This window comes from Austrofundulus limnaeus, unplaced genomic scaffold (assembly GCF_001266775.1).
Source record: "Austrofundulus limnaeus strain Quisiro unplaced genomic scaffold, Austrofundulus_limnaeus-1.0 Scaffold161, whole genome shotgun sequence".
Lineage (NCBI taxonomy): Eukaryota > Metazoa > Chordata > Actinopteri > Cyprinodontiformes > Rivulidae > Austrofundulus > Austrofundulus limnaeus.
In genome coordinates this window covers 605,155-612,241 of record NW_013952563.1, presented here as the reverse complement: position 1 = coordinate 612,241, position 7,087 = coordinate 605,155, and the positions used below count along the sequence as shown (strand labels likewise).

The window sequence follows — 7,087 nt, the reverse complement described above, 5'->3', positions numbered from 1 at the left end:
GGGGAGGGGGGGTCCTTTCTAGACTTTTTCATGCAGGCGTCGACACAGGAAGAGGAAAGAAAATACTTTTATTAATTTGTTAGCCTTATCACAGGGTACAATGTTGATTTTCCATTTACATTCCATGCCTCCGGGTAACACACCAGTGCAATCTTAAAGGAGACACTTTTCCGTGTGATTAATTTTTTCCCCCCTCTGTGCAATATTATTTTCTTTAAATCTAAATGATTCCAGCGTTTCGCTCGTAGCTGTACATCTCTTATGGTATTAGCATATTACCGTTTGTGCTTCAATCAAGGCTGTTGATGGAATTACTGTACTGCTACCTGAATTGTATTACTGCAGAGGAACATCCCACCTGGCGTTTGCATCTTATTAAGATAATGTGCGCCTTTTTGTCTCACCAAAAATGTGCCTGCAATGTTTTCCCATAGATTACCGAGTGGCAGGGTTGGTTCTCCGKGAACAAGGAGAAACAAAAGCGTAACTGTTCAAACTCAAATCTGCCTCTACCGTGGTGTTTACACTGAAGTGTTCACTGCTGATTAGTTAGGAAGACTGTCTCAGTTTCAGTTTTTCACACACAAGCTTGGCTGCAGCTCCTTGTTCATCACCGTGCAGCGAGTGCACTTCTATCCTCCTCCTTCACTGTTTGTTCTGTTGCAGCAGGAGTGAAGCCCTCAGCTTTAATAAAGCAATAATTTCAGCTCAGAAAACGGGGCTGGTGCGCCTCTCCTGTTTCTCTTTCTTCTTTCCACCAAGCCTCATAAAAGACCCCCCTGATGTCCACAAACTGCCTGCTCTTTTCATTAGTCTTATAAATGACTCCTTTGTAGAATCCAACATCTGCAGGAGCCCCGGACATGAAGAGAATTAGCGCGCGGATCTCTAATAGACACCGCAGAGGCCGAGTGCTGCTTTTTAAATTAGGATACAGTTTTATGATCTTATCTGATGCCTTCTGCTGATTCGCAGAGGAGTGAAGTGAGGCGTGAAGTGACTCGATGAGGCTACCATCGCTTAGGATGATACCGGGAGATRAATATCGCAGTATCAAGGGGAGGTTGTATGACTGGCGTTAAAAGCTTCTGCCAAGGCAAATGAAGACGGCGTGAAAGAAAGCAGGAAAATACATTTCTATACACACACTCTGTACACATTCCATTACACAGCTGAATGAGAACTGTGTGTACAACTAAATGATTCTTCCTCTGTTGCTCGCAAATACAGCAGCACTATTGCTCTGCAGAAAATAGACCTACAGTGTTGTGCGATAATAAGGGTAAAGGGAGATTAAAGATAAACTTCATGGTCAATAAGACACAAAGATTAGGTAGATAAGATGAGATAGAATTGAGGTTTAATAGACTCAGAATAAGGGCATCTCACTTCCCCACTCTAGCAGATAGTAACTAAATGGAGCTTTTTCAGACTGATAGAGACACTGGAGGCCTTGCTGAATATGGAAAAATGAAAAATCCCACCCAGTCAGAGACATTAAAAGGGGGTCTGGTGGCTAGTCCTTGAGGGCCACGTAGATTGCTAAAGTTTGCTTGCATTCTCACATGTTTGGTTTATTATACAGTATTCATTGCATGGAGAGACCTGAAATTATTTCAGAGACAGCAATGATAAGAATAATGACTTTCTAAACGACCAGCACCACACTCCTAACTCATTTTCTGATAGTGGTGTTCCTGCTATATTTAGTTGTGTACTGTTTAAAATCCTGTCACATTCGCTGTGTGACCCACGCTTGTTGGTGCATTTCTATAGGCTCTGCTGACGAACTGGGCCAGAGGAATGTCTGCTGCTTCTGCCTCTTATCAAGCCTCCTCCGGAGTTCAGATGGCCAACGACACCACGGATGGAGCGTCTGCATTTCGCTTCGCCACAGAAAACAACCCGGCGTGCCATCAGCGCTGCGCTCTTTGTAACACAAATCTGGTTAAAAGGTATAAAGTACAAATCAGAAGTTTCTCAAGAGGCGTACAATGAGTTTAAAAATAAAGTCGAATTTCACAGATGCGTTGGTATTACCTTCTAAAATGGGCTGCTTTTATATTTTACTAAAGATAACCAAATCATTTCAAGATGTCCTTTTTTTATCAGAATTTGTTAACGGCACATTCTTCTTTCATTTTACTTAGTAGCGGGTATGATGTCATCAAGACTGTTTGACCACAATTAACAGCATTTGCTGTGCGCAGCTACCTMACTTTCATACACTTGTTGCAGTTGGCGGTGATGAGCAGTAGTTCCCAACCCTGGTCCTTGAAGCCCACTTATCCTGTGTTTTAGATGTTTTCCTGCTTTGACACACCTGATTATGAGTGATTAACAGGCTTCTGAAGAGCAGAAAACAACTAAACCACACAGGATAGTTTTCCTCCTTGAGGACCAAGGTTAGGAAGCACAGGTGTAGACGGTTTTCCCAGAACAAGGCTGTTGTGCGAGATCATCATGCACAACTAGGGACTGAGTTCTGAGGTTTGAGTCTGGACTGTTAGTCCCTGACACACTGCACCTCACGTGTGACTCATCAGAGCAGGAAGCGAAGACCTGCCTCCACCCTCACAGACACAGAAAGGTATGTTTGGTGGGTAATCAGGCCCAGACTGAAGTAGGGTTCAGGGCAACCAGGATTTAAAAAGCAACCATTGGTTAGGAGATGCAAAGACAAGTAATGTGAGGGTTGGGCACTCAGGGGGGCAATATGAGCTGGTGGCCATGAATCTGAGGCTTAACCAGAAACCTTCCTACTACTTCTACTTTCTCTCAGGTTTTACCTTTTATTTGAAGTCCCACCAGGGTCCCGGCAGAGACTGTGACCCTCACTGAACTGATAAACTGTTGTGAAGACGTACCTCGTAAACCTATTCTGTTTTTTTTTTACTATTTTCTGTCTGTTTTTGAAACAATAACATGCCAAGTAAGGTTTGTCTTCTTTGTGGTTTGATGAAACAGCATCACAATAAATGAACAAAGGAGGCTGTATGACACGAGGAACAAACAGGCTCTGACATTTGGAAGGGTCAGAATAAGATCTTGTTTCATTTCAGCCACATCACAGCAGCTTAGGGAACATCTAATTCAAAGGGTTGTCATGAAAACAAAACGTCTCTGAATTACTAAGTGCAGTCCTGTAACGAATGTTAGTATCTTCAAGTGTTAAAGCGTTGCAGTCCAACCTGTCTAAACATCATTTACCAGCTTTGCCTTCCACATAAATGTTCCTCCTCACACAAACAGTAGCATCTGCTGGATTATTAAAATAATATTTTAAGAATTAACACCCCTTCTGCACGTCCTCTCAGTCAGAGTCAGTGTCCAGGTATACCTGCCCCCCACACGGTCCCATCTTCCACATCCTCAACCTGTATCATCCACATTCATCAGACCCTTCCTCTGTCAGCCCCAAGGAGAAACATCAGCCCTGTTCAAACACTCGTGCAGCAGGAGTGGCCCGTGCTAATAGAGACATTGCTAGCTGAATGCAGGCTTGATCACAGTGGCTCTTTTGTTCATGGCATGGCCTCTGTCTGATAGGGATCGACCATGCGGAGTGGAGCTTCGGAGAGGGATATGGTAATGCCCCCGCCGAGTCTCTAAAATGGGGGTGACACTCTGAGACCGTATGATGGACAGAGGATTAATGAGTCACAGAGGAAGGCGAGCGGGAAAGAGAGAATTATGGACACAGGTGGAGGAAAAACCATATCTTTCAGAAAAACGCTCTCGACTACAGTCTGAACCGCAGTGGACGAAAACAGGAAAATAGGAATGAAAGGTGGCAACCTTTCCCCAAAAGCTCACACCTAAAATAAAATAAAATAAAATAAAAAACGAAGAGCTCTGAGGAAATATGTGCAAAACTTTATAAGTGACTGCTAATTTCATGGCATGCTTTTGCCGCCGTCTGCAATGTGGGGAAGGTTTTGGCCGGGCTGCGATAGCGATACCTCACACTATCAGCAGGCTCCACAGTGTGATGTGTGGATCACAAACCAAGCCTCCTCTATAGCTCCCTAATTAGAGGTGAGGTAATTGAATCTGACAGAACAAAGCAGCAGATCTCTATAAGCATGGAAATCATTTTTTGCACCCACCTATATAGTATTTCATCCAAAAGGTCCATTGAAAATCTGTCCAAGCTGGCCTAGGGATAAAACGGAGCACCTGAGACTAAACATGAATGCATAATGCAGCCCTAAAATCTAAGAAGGCCACACAGCACCACCTCTGCCAACTCCAGTCCAAATAACAGGCCTCTTTGTGCCAATGCTGATACTGGGACTTCCTTATTTTCAGGGGAACACAGAAACTTTTTGCAAAGGAATGRAAAAAAAAATGGGAAAAATCCTTGCAAGATAGTTTTGAAAAACAGTTGAGAGAGACGAGCAAGAGGAGGAGGAGACAGTGCAGAAGGCAAATAGATACTGGGGCCAAACACTCTCCTCAGCTCTAATGACCTTTGGGAAGCAGAGGGCTCCCTCAGCCTTGAAGGAGACTTAGCGTATACGTTACAGGGCTCAAGCTTCTAATTTAATCCTTGATCACTGTAATGAAATAGATAGCATTTATGTAACTCTTAATAGCTTAATATGCTACAGGAACCCTCAAAGGAATCTTTCTTTTCAAACATATTTTATACATCCAGAAGAAATGTAAAAAAAAAGACAATCAAACGTGGAGCAAATGCTGTCAAAAGTGAATTAGCACTTGTGTTTTTTTTTTTGTGAATGGCTGCGTGTGCGTGCATGCGTGTGCGTGTGTGTGTGTGTGTGTTGGGAGGAGTGTGGAGCAGCTTCAGTGGAGACTGATGTGTTCTCCAAGCTGCAGTCTGTGAGCAAGAATAAGCGATGGTATTGTTTAACTTGATTTTCCGGTTGCTAAGCAATGTAATTCTCCTGATTAGAAATGGCTGCCTTCCTAAATTTGGGCACTTACAATCAACAGTCAACAAACTGCTCAAAAGCACTGGGGCTCATCTGGAAACTGCGGTTAAAAAAAAAGGCAGGGAAGGGCGATGGAGGGTGGATTTATAGTGGGTGGGGGTCGGATAAACGTACTCACATCCTCCAAGACACAGAAACAAACACACACCCTGCTTTGAGGCTGCAGCACGAAAGATGACAAGGCATCGAAACGCAACACAATGAAATCATTCGTTTGGGAGTTTACATCACTTCTCATCCCAGCTCTGCGCAGAAAGGCGAGACCCACCCACCGACTAGAAAAGATTCCTCCTGACTGCTCATTTTGTCTCATCCACATACAAAAAAAAAATAGATATCATTTCTTCATTTCACATCAAATACAGTCAACACAATTTTGGTTGAGTATATTATTTCAATCAAACCCAATGTTGGATCCCAGCATGTTTGCAGAGTTGTCAAACCCTGTGTTGTTGCGCCCGGTGTTTCTGTCTGGACCGTTGAAGGGAAATAACACACTCTTTACTTCTTTATCCAATGAATTGGAATTGGAATGGCATGAAAACACGCTGGCATTTGACTACGCCATTAAAATGCTGGAGGCACCTCTGAGCGTGCCCGAGGGCTTCAGCAGATGCCAACCAGTTCTTTTTTTTTTCTGTGGAGTTTGCTGGGTCCTGCTCATCTTCCTCACCTCTCCAGTTTACAGGAAGACACACACACACACACACATCGGAGCGGACACTGATACACAAAGAAGTCACAAAGCTCGCTTCCTAAATAATGTTCCGGTTTCATCCGCAGCATAACGTTGGTTTTCCGGTGAAGCAAAAGGGCTGCAGAAACGGACTTCCTGTTGCACGCTGCTTCTCGTCAAGCTAAATGATTTATTAGTGTCATTCAGTTACTTATAGGGAAATATAAGTTAAGCATGTGCCTGTACACTGAGGCTGACAGCTGAAACAAAGCAGGTAAAATATGTGTGGTCTTAATTACTGGTTTATACGCGAGCTTTTCACTAGAACGTTCACTTTTAATGAAGCCATTGAGTGAAGCTCCTCCAGGGAGCTATCATGGTTAAGTGGGGGCATCCATCTTCAGCCATCGGCTCGTTTGCAGATGAGCGGAGGCTCCATCTACGGCACGCTCACCTCATATTGGCTCACTTTATCTCCACTAAGTAAAGTCTGTTGGAAGGTGCTAACAGTGGCGAGAAAAGACTTTTACTCCAGCGGCTCTGACGAGGACGAGGGACTTTTCATCCTGTAGAGACACGAGACACTTGACTGTGTCCTAAATGCTTATTAAGATGCTGCTGTTAAACCCACAAAGCGTAATATTCATCACGCTCACTGGCCTGTGAGTCTTGGTGTGGGGGGGTGGGGGGTGGTAACTAGTTCTACATGTGAAAACTCTCTAAGCAACATTAAGCTTTTAGTCAAGAATCATTTCAAAGAAATTAAAGGGGTGCCTTATGAACAAAAAACTGATTAGTGTATCAAATAATGTAGATAAAACAGCATTTCCCCATCAAGGAATTTCTATGAAATGAATATATCTAAGATGTCAATTTCATCCCAGTATTATGAAGGATGGAGGGGGTTCCTTTTGCAATAAATTCTTCATTAATTCAATTCTAATTTGCCTCTGGTTCCTATTTCTACTATTGATAGTTCTACTTCTTAATACCCGGATAAGGAGGGGAGAAAAATCATTGCAATAAGTCAGCGGAGACTGTGAGCAGCAGATAGGATCTAAATATTACCAATGCCAAAAGAAGTGTGAAGTCTGATGAACATTTCAAAAGAACAATTCTTTATGGATCAGCTAAATCTTTTCCACTTTTTAATTAAAAGTAAAGAAAATAGAAGTTAATTATCCTGTAAAGATTAGCTGCTGGGCATCTTTCTGTAAATTAGTTCTAATTAAAAGGAAATTGTCAAATGACATTCAAAGCACTGTCCTTTAAAACACAGACTGAGATGGGCTTTTTCCTCCCCCCACCCCTCCCCTGCTTTCTCTTTCTGCCTCCCTCATAATTCTTGATGTGGCCATGTGAAGCTTCATGCTGGACGATTAGGATTCTGCCAGAACTTCAGACAACACACACACACACACACACACACACACACACACACACACACACACAC

At 43.1% G+C, this 7,087-nt stretch overlaps 1 protein-coding gene across 2 annotated transcripts in view; it reads right to left on the bottom strand.

Annotated features, from left to right (window-relative positions):
- The window catches only part of zfpm2a (zinc finger protein, FOG family member 2a), a gene marked incomplete in the record, with an annotated part of 138,524 nt that overhangs the window by 122,132 nt on the left and 9,305 nt on the right, over positions 1-7,087 (bottom strand).